This window comes from Schistocerca cancellata, chromosome 1, assembly GCF_023864275.1.
Source record: "Schistocerca cancellata isolate TAMUIC-IGC-003103 chromosome 1, iqSchCanc2.1, whole genome shotgun sequence".
NCBI classification, from domain to species: Eukaryota; Metazoa; Arthropoda; class Insecta; order Orthoptera; family Acrididae; genus Schistocerca; species Schistocerca cancellata.
The window spans coordinates 71,097,255-71,112,634 of record NC_064626.1 but is presented as its reverse complement, the minus strand read 5'-3'; the positions used below and the strand labels follow the sequence as shown (position 1 = coordinate 71,112,634).

The 15,380-nt window shown below is 44.8% G+C and overlaps 1 long non-coding RNA gene across 1 annotated transcript in view; it reads right to left on the bottom strand.

Moving 5' to 3' along the window:
• LOC126149671 (uncharacterized) overlaps nt 1–15,115 on the bottom strand; it is a 72,769-nt gene extending 57,654 nt beyond the window's left edge. Inside the window, exon 1 of the long non-coding RNA XR_007531077.1 lies at nt 14,964–15,115. This is a non-coding gene — a long non-coding RNA (uncharacterized LOC126149671). The remainder of the gene's footprint in view (nt 1–14,963) is intronic.
• Nucleotides 15,116–15,380: the final 265 nt, after the last annotated feature.

The window sequence follows — 15,380 nt, the reverse complement described above, 5'->3', positions numbered from 1 at the left end:
CTTATTCACACATGTTTCACGATTTCTAATTTTCTTCATGCCCATAAATTGTTTCACTTCAGCAATATTTTTGATGCAAAATTTTTTCTTTTAGTTTTCTTTCGCGTCAAGATTGTTTCTCTGGTAGCTATCAAAACTGAGTATATTGTCTTCCAGCACAGTAAGGAATAAAACACTACTGAAGATGTTATGTTAAATGAAATGATCCGTACTGAATGTAAAGTATTGTCGTCTAAATTCACGAGCGATTTCGTGCCAATAGAAGACGCATCCTCAGGTGACCTGTACAAAAATTAATAAACTAAAAAATTATGAAGATTTCTTAAGGTCTATTGTAAAGAATTATTTGTAAATAGATTTTTCTTCCACAATTGACGCGAAACGTGACTCTGAATAAACGTATTTTAGAGCCAGTGCAGATCATTTCATTCAAAAAACACTATCAGTTTGTCCACAGAACAATACTGTTGCGGCAGAAGCTGAGTAGCACAGTCTGCTTTCGGCGGTGGCGCGGCACGGACGTGTTGTCCCGGCCGCGAGCGTCCGTGGACGAGGAAGTGTTGACACCGCCGGTACTCGCCCGTGTTGTTGTCTGACTCGATCGCCATGGCACACAATTTTCGAAAGACTACGATCCAGTTTACTTTCGACAACGAATATGCCAGACTCAAAGCTTTCGAAATAAAGCGTGTTTTGAGGGAAGAAGTTTGTTTACCTGCTGCAGACATAAATGGAATACACCTGTCCATTGTAAGCAGTACAATGTACGTAAGGATTACTGATGAAGGTGCGGTGAAAGAACTCTCTCCGCTGCTCAAAGAGGATTTAAATTTCGACACTCCGATGGCCATATCAGCGATGTAACAGTAGCTCCTTCAGGATTGGGTGTGACGGCCATTCAGATCTTTGAATTGCCGTTTGAGGTGCCAGAATCGATGGTTACTGAATCGCTGCGACCATATGGAACGGTACTTAGTCATACGCCTGAACGCTGGGCAAGTTTTAGCACCTATCCTGTGCTAAACGGCGTCCAACAGGTGCGGATCGTCCTTACTAAACATATCCCTTCTTATTTATACATTGGAGGATCTCGAGCTATTGTGATCTACGATGGCCAGCCACGCACCTGTTCTGACTGTGGTGGAGAAGGACATATCCGCTCGGAGTGCATACAATGCCGCGTCGTGCAACTGCCACATGGAGAAGCGTCACAGCGAGAAGTTCCCACGCAACTGCCGATGACCTACGTGTCGGTGGCCCGCCGGGAGGTGTTGCCAAGTTCGGAGCGTGACAAGGACGTGTTTCTGCAAGAGCAGATCGAGTTACGGGAGCATGGAGGTGACTCGAAGAATGTCCCTAGACTCACGTCACATCAGATGAGGGAGGAACCCTCCGAAAAGTCACATGTACATGCGGCGTGGAAGTAGAGGTCGGGAAAGTGGCGCCGGCAACGGACCAACGAACGATCGACGAACACAGTGAGGCAACAGAGGGCAGGGCACGCAAACAGCGATCGCCGGAGCGTCGCAAAAAGCGTCGCCATAGTTCGGGTGACACGTCCCACCCTAGCCTAGGGGACACGGAAGTTATCCTAGCCGAAGAACTGTCTGACACGGAACACGTGCCTTCAGAGGACGGTGACAGGATTCCGTGAGATGGTGACCGGATGTCCTGCCTTTCAGATGGTCCCTCTTCATTGACACCGACTGACCCAGCGCTGCCGACGAAGGAGTCAGTGACGCCAATGTCCCGGCAGCCACATCGAAATACATCAGAGGACTTTTCTCGGATTGATGACCACTGCGACTGGGCGGAACCAGTCGAAGACAGACAGGAATTGCCACCCCGAAATTATAACAACTCACTTACAGGATGCACACCACGGAACGACAACAACGGAGGGCAACCCGTTGGCGGGCACCCCTCTGAGCGCGAATAGTGGACTAAATCCCTTGGAGTTCTCAATGACATGACACGAGCATGACAACGACAACGGCCAAAGCATATATGGTGGGCACAGTGAACATTAACACAGCACGTTCGCTTGCAAAGATGCAACTTCTCCGGGTCATGATTTACGCCACAGACGTTGATATTCTGCTGATGCAGGAAACCTGCAATGCTGCTTTTCCCGACGTTCATGGATACAACACTTATCTAGCGCCGACTCCAGGTGGAGAACGTGGCACAGCGATACTAGTCAGGGAAGGGATTCCGATGTGTGACCTCGATTACCTTCTTTCGGCTCGGGGTTTGGCTATGACCGTGAACGGCATTCGTATCGTCAACATCTATGCACCCTCCGGATCTGACAATCGACAGGCGCGTGCACGATTCTACTCGGAGGAGATTGCCCCCCTATGTCATGGGAGGTATGACCACATCTTGGTAGGGGGAGATTTTAACTGTGTACTCGCACCGAAGAATCAAACTCCTAATTTCAGCTCCTGCCACGCTCTGAACACGATCTGCCGGGACATGGCCCTACTGGACACGTGGGAAAAGATCCATGGGCAGCGAGATGGCTACACGTACTTTACTAGCCACTCGGCGAGCAGGCTGGATCGGCTTGATGTTTCTGACAGAATGCGGCATCACGTGTTGGCTGCTGAACGTTGGCCCGCAGCTTTTACGGATCACCTTGCATATTTATGCACGTTAGCCCTCCCACGGCAGTGGGTCTGGCGGAGTCGTAGTTCCTGGAGACTTAATTCATCCTTATTGGTGGATCTCGAATGTCGCCAGCGGATCGAAAAAACATGGCAGACATGCACTCGCCGTCTGCCGCTGCACGGCACGGTTCTTTCATGGTGGCTGCAATGTGCAAAACCGGCGATACGAAGAGCTCTCATAACGTATGGCAAGGAAAAAGCGACATGGCTCCGAGATACACTTGATTATTACTACATGGTGCTCCGCGACCTGTCCTCCAAGGCCCCATCGCCCGAGCGTCAAGCGGAAGTCCATCGCATTCAGACCTGCATTTTATCGATCACGAGACGTCGACTGGAGGGACTTTCGGTCCGTGCTCTGTGCTTGGACAACGTCGATGGAGAACGTATTGGCATGCATCATGTGTCCAAGGGACATGCGCGTAATCGCCTATCCCTGATCACAGCGCTCCATGATGACGACGGTCGGCCCTTGACGTCACAACAGGACATTGCTGCTGAGTTTCTGGAGCATTACCGCCTCCTTATCACTGGGACGCCGACGGACAATCGGAGAGGAGAAGAAATTTTGCGACAGATGCAAACGGAGGTGGATGGTACGGATGCAGAGGCGCTATTGGAACCCCTAACGGAAGATGACATCCGGGGCGCACTCGCGAAGGGTGCGGTGCATAAATCCCCTGGGCCAGATGGGTTGACACTCGAATTTTATCGCGCATTTGCGGATTTAATGATGTCCCAGTTGGTATTGATGTATAATGAGTTATTGAGCCCTGACACGGACGTTCCGTCGCAGTCCACAGCGGGATTGCTTACACCAATACCGAAATCGACAGCGAGTGTCAGCGCCCATCAATTTAGACCGCTCACGATGCTCAATACTGACTACAAGATCTTTGCGCGAATGTTGGCGGCAAGGCTCAAGACTGTAATATCCAATACAATACCACCAGACCAGGCTTGTCTCGGGGTTCGGAGCAACATACATTCTATCCTAGGCGAATACCGTGACGAAATTTCCCTGACGGACGCTTGTCGCATGCGAGCGGTGTTCGTATCGGTGGATTTTGATCGTGCCTTTGACAGGATCAACCATGATTTCCTTGACTCGACCATGCGACGCATGGCGATACCACAGGATTTTATTACCGTCCTCATGCGACTCCTTCGCGGCGTTGTTCGACGGTGAGAGTCAATGGCAGGGAGGTAGGAACGATTCCTGTTTGCAGCTCAGTTAGGCAAGGATGTCCCTTGTCGATGATACTGTTTACAATAGCGCTCGAACCACTGATGCAGACTCTTAGACGGACTCTAACAGGCGTCCGACTCCGTGCGAGCTCCTTCACGTGTCGTGCATATGCCGACGACTTGATGATACTCGTCCTGTCGGAGAGCGAAGTAAGTAAGTAAGGTGGTTACCCTTCTTACTACGTACGGAGTAGCTGCGGGAAGCAGGGTCAACATGAATAAAACCAAGATCATGCACATCGGTCGAGGGCTGGACGCTCTGCACAGTCCGTTTACGACGGTGGGCATCTTGAGATACTTAGGTGTCTTATTCACCCGATCGCTACGGCAATCATCTACGTCTCCTCCAGCACGTCCGACTGCACATACGCAACAATTCACTCCGGACGCACGACCTGCTCCAAAGGGTGGACTACACTAATGTTCACTTGGCCTCGCGACTGCCGCACCTGGCACAGGTGCTGCCAATGCCACATGATATTGCTGACAGATTAATGGCGGCCTTTGGATACTATGTCAGCCAAGGAATGTTGGTTAATATCAAATACGAGACTTTAACTCTCCCACGCCATTCTGGAGGACTTAACCTCACGGATGTGCGGAAAAAGGCTCTAGCTCTATACCTGCGAGCGACGCTACGAACGTGGAACCAACGGCAACACGCCATCACATCGGCCATCCTGGATGTGCTTCTTCCCACGTCCTTTGAACCGCCGGTGGCGGTAGGCACAATTTCGCCCTCTTTTTCTCACGCCGCGCGATTCTTTGTTGATTTTAGTTATGGTCAGTTACAGATACCTTCTACAAGAATCCCCACAGATATATCGATACTTGCGGCGTCATCATGGCAGCAATGTTGTCGAACTTAAATACCCAACGCGAGACTGGCGACAGATTTGGCGAGCTGTCCATACACCTCTCTTCACCACGGCAGCGAGATCGTCATGGTATACATTCATCAACCGCAAGACAGTCAACCGCCAACGATTGTACGACATTCGCATGGTAGATTCCCCACTCTGCCTTATATGTGGCATGCAGGACACCGACGAACATTCTCTGCAGTGCGGTGAGGCAAAGGATGTTTGGCAGCTGACGCAACGCACCATGGCCCTCCTCCGACGCTCCGAAGAATCCACGATCACGACGGACGCTTTATTTTTCCCTGACGCTGTCTTTTTCCCCTCACAAAAAACGTCGGCAATTCGATGGATTGGAGGACACGCATCGCACTACGTGCTCTCCCGGGCCTTGATATCGGGCATGGACTATTGGCATTATCTACTAGAACAACACGAAATCATCCGACGCCACTCTAAATATAAAACGCATTTTGCGAACTTTCTAGGCAGCATGTTTCATAACCCCCCGAAGCGGTGGGGAGTCCCAGGTTTACGTTGTTTCGAGGGATAGGATTTACTGCCAGTGAAGTGTCGAGGATGTCACTTCGTCCCTATATTTCTTTCCCTTCTTTTTCGTATATGATTTTTCTTTTGGGGCATTAAATTTAAATGAATAAATAAAATATTATTGTTACTAATAAAAAAATTACATAATTGTACAATGTTTCTTCCCGCTGCCTCTCCCTTATCCTGTCAGGAGACGGGGACACCGTGGCCAGGCCTCCAACTACGACCTCTGCCCACTCTGCTCCCTGTTAGATTTAAAAAATTAAAAAAATAAGAAATAAAAAAGAAAAAAGGTGGATAGAGCGTCTGCTAAAAAAAAGCAGTCAAAGCATTAGGCTACCAAACTGCTTGTCTGTGTTCGAGTTTTTGTAGTACCTTTTATTCACTCGATATTTTTTTCAGTGTATCTGACAATATTCTAATAATCCGAATACTTTTCTTTGCAACTTTCTGAAGTTAAGCATCGAGATGTGTGACTAATTTCAAATAAGTATATTAAAAAAAAAGAAAAAAAAGTAGCACCGTGGTTTAGTGGTTATGATAATAAACTGTTGCATGGAGGATCGTGAGTTCAAAACTCAAGTGGACTGTACAATTTTAATTTCTATACTCGGTTCGAGTACATTCTAGAAGTATCCACAAATGTCAAGAATCATTCTACTGGAATGTTCTGTAGCTGTTTGTATACTGTACGTGTTCTGGCCGAGGGCAGTTCTCTCGGCGCTCTTGTATGTGCAAGTGATGAATAAACCTTCTTCAAATGTTAAGGGAAGTTAGTGTTCGTAATTCATGTAATTACACCTTCTCCTACGTGACAGTATATACGAGGATCAGTTCTTGACTATACAGCGACGTATGTAACTAACATACCTTGGCGTCTTCATCGGACTTGTCTGGTGGTGACGTATCAATCTCGGTGTCAGTGTCACCCAGGAGAGATAACTTACTGCATCCAGGTGATCCACGTCTAGGTTATATTCAGCAGCCAAAGCAAACAGGTAACGAACCGAGTTGTACCTCATAACTGGTGAGCAGATATAATTAAAATCAGCATCTAATCTTTGAACATATCCTTTAACCACTATCTTGCCTTATAACGAATTATTTCTCCCTTCTCATTTATCTTAATTAGAAGTACCCGTTAACAAGGTAAATCTCTTTTCCGTTGTGGAAGATCTACCAATAACAAAGTTTTATTTTTCACCAAGTTATGACATTCTTCATCATTACGATTTGGAAAATTCTGCTGACTGTACTGATGAGTGTGTGGGCGATCAAAGGTTTGTCGGCGTTGGTAGTAATCATTGGTTCTGTATGGTTGATGGCGATTATAGTGCCACATTTGGCTTCTTTGTACAAAAGAAGTGTTGGAATTATTCCACTGATTCTCCCAGTTTCTCTGGTTGTTACTGTACCGCCGATTATTTTGTATGGTAATGGCATATTGACTATTGCGGAACGACATTGATGGAAGGGGATGATAATTTTGATTCCTGGATGCGTAGGCATTCACAACATTCTGCTGATACTGGGATTGTGGAAGAAAGCATCCTGAATTTCCATATTGAGGTCTATTATTCGGAAACTGCCTGCCGTTATTACGGAAACGGTTGTCTCTATTCTTTTGTGATTCCGGGAAAGTGTGTTGACTAGATCGTGGATTGTGTGTTTCGACCAGTTCAAGAAGCTGTAAAACATCACGAAAAGTGTTCAAGTTTTCTCTGCGATTTCCTGTCAGCAACGGAACTCTCAATGATGTAGGTAATTTTGAAATACAAAGCTGAATGAGACCGGAACGGCTGTAAGGTTCAGTTAAATGCTGATTCTGTTGAATCATGTGGTCAAAATATTGTGTTAAAGTGCCAAATTGTGAATTATAAAAGGGTGGCATATTTAGCAACTGATCTTTCACAGCACGCTGTGATGTCGGATTCCAGTAAGCATCAAGAAATTGTTGTTGGAATGATTGGAAAGACAAACATTGCCGTGCAATGTATTTCATTCGCGTTGCAGGTTCGCCTTCCAAGTAACTGCAAACAAGTTATAATTGATGTGCCACTGGCCAATTTGGAGGAAAAGCGAATGTAAATTGCTGAATCCAATCAAGAGGATGTAAATCATTCGGGTTATTCCGGAACGTTTTAAATTTCTTGATTGACAGGAAGAGTCTACATTGTCTTGGCGTGGAAAAGAATGAGCATCATGTGGCAAAGGAAAATTGCCTGGGAAGGTACTACTTTGTACAGTGTAATCTCGTGCAAATGAAGCCTGTCAAGTTAAGAATGGGGGCCGTTGTTGCTGGTCTTGCAAACGGATTTTCCTGCTGTTCTGGGACAAAATTACGAGGCGCACTGTCGACCTGTAATTGTTGCTGAATATTGGAAAGTTTACTATGAATTGAGTTGAGTTCTCGTTTTTGTTGTTCGTTAATAGTAATTTGTTTACCCCTAAATTTAGCCAGAGCTTGGTAATCAGTTGTCTGTGAAAAGGGAACTGGGGCTGACTGATCTAATTCATTTTCTGCATGAGTTCCCAAAGCGCCTACTCTTTCCGTTATGTTTTATAATTCTGAGTGGAATTGCTCACCCTGTTCACTGACCTTTGTTTTATGTTGAGTGACGTCAAATGTCAGGGATTCGATACATGATTCTAAGGCCTGTATGTGCTCAGAATGAGCAGCGGAAGTTTGTTGCAACTTTTCAATAGATTCTGGTGGAAGTACTGCATTGATTCTGTCCCTAAGGTCAGTAACGTCGCGCTTATGCGTTTCAGTGATATCCTTTAATTTATTGTCAGTTACTTCTTTAGATGTGCCGATAGTTTGGGTTAATTTCTGAACGATACCTGTGAGGTATTCGTCACGTTTTGCGTTCTGTTCATCACGCTTTGCATTCTCCGCACGGTATTGAGCAAATTGTTCATCACGTTTAGCATCACGTTCGCTCAGTAGTCGAAGAAAACAATCTAATTTATCTTCAGCTAGCGCTGGGGATGTCACCTCGGGATTTGGGTGTTGCAACTCATATTGATGGGGAGGGTTGCTAAAAACTGTTTGAGAATTCTCAGATGAAACAATTTCTCTGTCTGTGGAAGAATACTGCAAGAGAAATTGGCTGTCGGAATCAACCACATGGCTTTGTGAAGGTTGAATTAACATGAACGAGTCATGGGAAACTGTTTCTAATTGGCTTATTGCATTCTGAGAACCCGAAGGCAGAAGAGGAACCGATGCGGAATTTTGTGGCTCTGTGGCGTCATTACTTGCCGCAGCATTATTATCAAATTCCTGATCACTTTGTGAAGTAGGAGGGTTAGCTGACAAAACTAGGTCATTGTCCGGTTGTTGTTGCTTACGCGATTTTAAGGAACTGATTAATTGTACTTTGTTTTGGACGTCTTGAGGGAGACAATATGGCTGACAGAATCTCAAAATGGTTATAATTCACATGACGATATTTTATACACAAAAGGTAAAATATTTAAAATAGACACATAAAATCAGTATAATCAGAAGCAGAGCTAAAAAATAAATATACACAAGCGTAGCATCAAACGCTATATTACGCAACTAGCAATGCAGCGTGCAGCTGAAACAGTGGTGGCGAAAAGAATGCTCGAAAACGAAGTCCACAGTTACAGAAAATATATCCAAGAACGTCACCACAGAGGGTGTCGCCAAGTGAAAGTATCATTGATGAGATTGTTCTAAATTAATTATTCAGCAAACCTGCATCTGACTGCGTCTGTGAACTTGTTTCTTGCACTCCTCCATTTTGCCAGAAATGCAGCATGCATCTGACTCAGCAATAAAATTTAAGAGAATAATGCCGTTTGTGCAATGGCATTAAGATGGTACTGGAAAATTAACTTTTGGCCCAGATGTTTACTTGGTTCTTTCATTGGTGGGTAGCTTTACTCTACTACTCATTTTCATATTCAATTTAAGCAAAGGATTTGGATTATGATTCAGGCTGTTAGATTTAAACGCAATGTTTATCTCAAGATATATCTTGTTAAAATTTTAAGTCATACGCAAAACCTACTGTAGCCCGAAACACTCTTACAAAAAATTTTACCAAAAGATTACTGTGTCAAAACTTTGGACATACAAATCGTCACTCTGAATATTATCTAACAAAACCAATTTGATATCATTATATATCTTCTCTCATTTACGTGCTAAGGTTTGGTCTGGGGCAGCGAGCGCGACCTACCTTACAACTGTCACCACACGTCTGCTTTCTCCGGGCACCTACCTGCGACTCCTCGGTTTTTTACTGCACACGCCGGGCTCTCTTAACCATCAAAGAACCTCCTACTGAAAGATATTATACTCGTTCCACCTTGAGTTTGGCAATTACCGACTATATTCTGGAGCTACCGTGATCAGACCTTAGCACATACCTTTCAGTACTTCTAAGCTAATGGAAGCTATCAGTAGCGTCATGTGTAATTTATGTTTTTCAAACCTTGCACATTATAGAAAAACTTGCAAAAATCGCTTTTTTGTCATATTTTTAAACAAACTGAAAGACATAATTAAGCTTCTCTTTGCTAAGAAATGTGCACCAAACGCTCATGACGCGGAATGAAATAATTTTGGGTATTAGACAGCTTCACTGTAAAACACTAAAGCAACTAAACTTCCCTCATTTCGACCGACTTGCTACTCAGTCGTCGTGAAGAGAACCGCAGCATGTCGGTACAAACTTCGGCAATTTGTTTGCTTTAGTGTTTTACAGTGACCCTCCCTAGTACCCAAAACTATTTTATTCAAAATGATATGGCCGTGAAAGTATACGAACTTATACACATTACGCTGGTTGCAAAATAAAGTAACTCATCTCCGAAGATTCGGTGTACGATACGAAATACGCTACTACAAATTAAAATGGCAACACCATGAAAGAGGCACGCAGCAAATGTCAGTCTGCAATGCAGATACTAGATAGGTGGATACGCAGATGATTAGCTCTTCAGCCCAACCTCAACCATGGATAGCACTTTATCCAGATTTCCCATCCACAGGAAACATCTCGTGATTAGTTGCTGAGACACTGGAACACCAGCTTTCTCCAGCCACTGCAAGTCATACGCTGCGGAACAAAGTAGTTCCAGCATTCGGCGACGTACCAGCATCTGTGATCCAGGCTCAATTAATCTCGATGCTCTGCCAAGCTGGAGACGTAGCCGTGGTAGCTCTGTGTACTAAAGTTCGCATGCTATACACTCCCAAATTACCTACAAATTATATAATGTGTCCTTCCTAGGGAAATATATATGCAAAATAAATAAAATTTTGTTATCAGGGATGCTTGCTCATGTTGCTTTTTTAAGGTCTGGCAGTGTGTGAATATTTTAATTTCAGCGTTAAAACCACCTTGCATGTCCTCACTCCTGGTATTCATTACCTGAAACTAAGCTCCTAATGAGTACGAAATTGATGAGTTCTATATTATGACTGATAAATGGGTTAAAGCAAATATCAACTCATCTTGGCTTTCATATTTTTAATTATAGAGTGCGTAATTTCATGTTTTGAGTTTTTCACTTGTAGGCTGTTAAAGTACAAATGTGATAAGTTTGACATCTGCATATGTAAGATGCAAACAAGTTGATAACGACATCAAACCAGTTAAAAGTGTGGGTGAATGTGGAGCACTAACAAATTCCTAAATAATGTACAAGGTAGTGCACTGTTAGCTCGTGGTAGCAGTCCTTGAGTATCAGCTGTCAACTTCTGCATGCCATGAACAATACAGAACCAGTACGTAAATCCGATGTCACTACGTTCATAAATTTATGTTCAAAGGCTATGCATAATGTTCAGACTTTATTGATGTTTCTCTTTCTGAATACTGTTGGTATCTCTACATTATTTATAATGAAAATGATGGTTAGTTCTTTTATTTACGAAATTTCTTTATTTTTATATAAGTGAACAGCAAACATTTCATCGAAGATTCTGCAATTTAGGAGTATTCAACTCTGTGGTAGGTGATGTTTCTCTTCTTTCTCGGGAGATGGAGAGTTAGGATTTTATTTTACATTTCACAAAAATATTGTCGTTCGTAGTATAATGTCTCACAGTCTTTTTTGTGTAGTATTTGTGTCCACATGACGTTTTCTTAAATCCAGCGACAAATCACACAGTTGTGACGGGTGCACCGCACTCCGAGAAGGATACAGCCCTCCAGCCCAAGTATCTTCAGTTCTTCTAATTCTGAAAAAAAGGATGAAAAAAATTTTTAGTCCCATATACTATAAATTAAACAAATATTACGCAAGAACCTTTCGGCACGGTGACGAATACTGGAGTCAGAAAGTATCTATTAATATAGTGGGCAAATCTTCGAGTATTTTGATGCATTTTGCGTACATCTATCGTAAATGAACTACGAAAAATGCTAGGGGTCCAGTACATAACTTTTAGCTACGGCAGATTCCATGTAGAACGTAAGATAAATTCATAAACAGTGACTAGTTGCTGTTTGTTAAAAAATTAAAAAGTGTATTGTACTAACGTATTTAAATGAGGCTTTATGTTTGTGATCTAAGGCATTGTAACCTAAGGCATTTTATAACCAAATTGCGATGTATAAACATTCGAACTCCGCGCGTCAGTTTACCACTCTAATGGCCGCCGGCCGGCTGTTCCATTTGTCCGCTCTTCACAGTCGATCACTCGTGCGGTTGTGGGGGCCTGGGCACATTATCAAGAGTTAAGTGAGTTTGAACGTGGTGTTGCAGTCGGCGCACGAGAGATGGCCCACAGCATCTCTGAGGTATCGATGAAGTGGGGGTTTTCCTGTGCGACTACGTCACGACTGTACCGCGAATATCAGGAATTTGGTAAAACATCAACATCTCCAACACTGTTGCGGCCAGAGAAAGATCCTGCAAGAACGGAACAAACCGTGACTGAAGAGAAACGTTTATCATGACAGACACGCAACCCTTCCGCAAATTGCTACAGACGGCAATGCTGGGCAATCAACAAGAGTCAGCGTGTAAAGCATTCAAAAAACATCATCGATATGGGCTTTCGCAGTCGAAGGCCCACTCGCATACCCTTGATGACTGCACCACACAAAGTTTTACACCTAGCTTGGGCCCGTAAACACCGACATTAGGCTGTTAATGACTGGAAGCATGTTGCCTGGTCGGTCGAATCTCGTTTCAAACTATATAAACAGATGGATGTGTATGGGTATGAAGACCACCTCATGAATCCGTGGACCCTGCACGTCAGCAGGGGACTGTTCAAGCTGGTGGAGGCTCTGTATCTGTGAGGGCCGTGTGCAGTAGTGTGATACGGAACCCCTGATACGTCTAGATACGACTCTGACAGGTGACACTAACGTAAGCAACCTGTCTGATCATCTGCATCCGTTTATGTCCAATGTGTATTCCGACGGACTTGGGCAACTCCAGTAGGACAATATGACACCCCGCACGGTCAGAATTGCTATAGAGTAGTTCCAAGAACATTCTTCTGAGTTTAAACACTTCCACTGACCACCAAACTCCCCAGACTTGAACATTACAGAGCATGTCTGGGATGCCTTGCAACGTGGAGTTCAGAAGAGATCTCTCAACCCCTTCTAACTTTTTAAGATTTATAGACAGCCCTGTAGGTTGACGGTGTCAGTTCCCTGGGCGCCTATAACGTTCCACCTGGTGTGATCATTATCCAAAATACTCATGAAATGCTGAGTGCGGAGAAGATTGCTTAATTGCAAGCGGAGCAGATACGCTTGTCTGTTGAGACACTCTTTCCGTTTCTAATGAGCTGACGCTGTGGCCGAGCGGTTCTAGGTGCTGCAGTCCGGAACCGCGCTACTACTACGGTCGCAGGTTCGAATCCTGCCTCCGGCATTTATGTGTGTGATGTTCTTAGGTTAGGTTTAAGTAGTTCTAAGTCTAGGGGACTGATGACCTCAGATGTTAAGACCCATAGTACTCAGAGCCATCTGAACCATCAGTTTCTAATGAACTCTTATTTCAAGGGCGCAGGGTCCATGTTTCCCATAAGTTGCTCACCAGTGTGGAAGCTGCACCAGGGGCGGGTTTGATGCTACATAATGATGCTGACAAAAAGTTGTAATATTCTATGAAGATGAAAACTTCTAAATACTTAGTGTGACACAATTTATACTGATAGAACTTTGAGGTGTTACACAAAGCTTTTTTGGGCTATTTACGACTCATGAGCTTGTCAATGGACAATTTAATCCAATGGCTTTTTTCTTTGTTGAACGAAAAGAAGCTGCTGAATGTCGTAATCTATGTCTGAAATTGTCTCCGTCAATAATGTTTTCAGAGTTTGAGCCAAATTTCAAAATTCTACATTGCAATGGGAGCAGTTAAAGGGTTTTGAAAAAGTGATCCTTCAACGTTTTTTGCGCAGTGGAGGTAATTATATAGGCAAAAACGCACTGTTTCTTCCATCCACGTGGACAGAACTAAACTGGAATAGAGAGAAACGATCAATGCTTGCGATAGGTGCCACAGCAAGCGCAATACCTAGCTGTACTCCTGTAGCCCAGTTACATAACATTTCTTGACGTACTCCGGCAAATTCAACTTGACACCAAAATTGCAATAAATTCCTCAAAAAGAAAAAAAAGGAAGTTCTTGTCAGGATTGAAAATTTATGAAGCAACACACAGCAAACTTCAAAGATGAAAAAATTACAAGAATACATTATGTGAAATTTGTTTCCTATAAGATCATGCATGAGACAGTTCACCACCTCGTGTCCCACCCTGAGTAATGCCAAGGGAACTTGTACAGAAACCACTAAGTCATATTTAAGCAACAGGAGGATAATCAAAATTGTTTTCCCTTATCACTTGCAACAACGGCCTTGACGCAGTGGATACACCGGTTCCCATGAGATCACCGAAGTTAAGCGCTGTCGGGCGTGGTCGGCACTTGGATGGGTGACCATCCAGGCCGCCATGCGTGTGTGTGTGTGCGAAATCTTAAGGGACTTAACTGCTAAGGTCATCAGTCCCTAAGCTTACACACTACTTAACCTAAATTATCCTACGGACAAACACACACACCCATGCCCGAGGGAGGACTCGAACCTCCACCGGGACCAGCCGCATAGTCCATGACAGCAGCGTCCCAGACCGCTCGGCTAATCCCGTGCAGGCCGCCATCCGCTGTTGCTATTCTTTCGGGGTGCACTCAGCCTCGTGATGTCAATTGAGGAGCTACTCGACCGAATAGTAGCGGCTTCGGTCAAGAATACCACCTTACGACCGCGAGAGCCGTGTGCTGAACCCGCGCCCCTCTTAACCGCATCCTCCACCGAGGATGACACGGCGGTCGGATGGTCCCTGTAGGCCGCTCATGGCCTGAAGACGGAGTGCCTTTTTTTATTACTTATGAAAAATGTTTCACAGCTTCGACTAGAAGTATGTAAGTTACTATCTGCTTCGAACGGGAGGTTTTGGTGTATAGCTTTTTTTATAAGCCCCCTAAGTCGGTGAAATACCCTGTTCGCGTGATTCTGAATCATAAGACAGTCCACGCAGATTGTAAACACAGGGCGGTACTTACCGGACTCAGCTGAACCGTCTTCACACAGGATCCATTGACGTAAGTTGTCCCGTCTTCGCACCTGTCAGGCAATACGATGGCCTTGCGCCACACAGTCCGGAACGTCCACCCGTGGGCCCTTCTGAGAGTGGTGGAGTTGACAGGGGGCTCCATCGCAAACACCGCAGCTTGGAGGACGAGAAACAGCGACAGCACTCGCAACCACATCCTCGCCGCTTCAGGACGGAATGATGGCGCAGCACGCGGAAAGTTCGCCTTTGTACCGTCAGCTGACCCCAGAGACTGAGTGTGGGAGTTTAATAACGCAAAAGGGAACCCACGACAGCAGCAAACGTCGCCTGGTGGATCGTTGCCAGTCTCAGCTGCGCGGATTCAATTACGCATGCATCGAAATAGCCGATTACAGCGGGGGAATCACTCGGTATGGAGGCAAATGGAAACAGCGACAAAGCCACGCTCTGCTTCTCTCCCTTTGTAG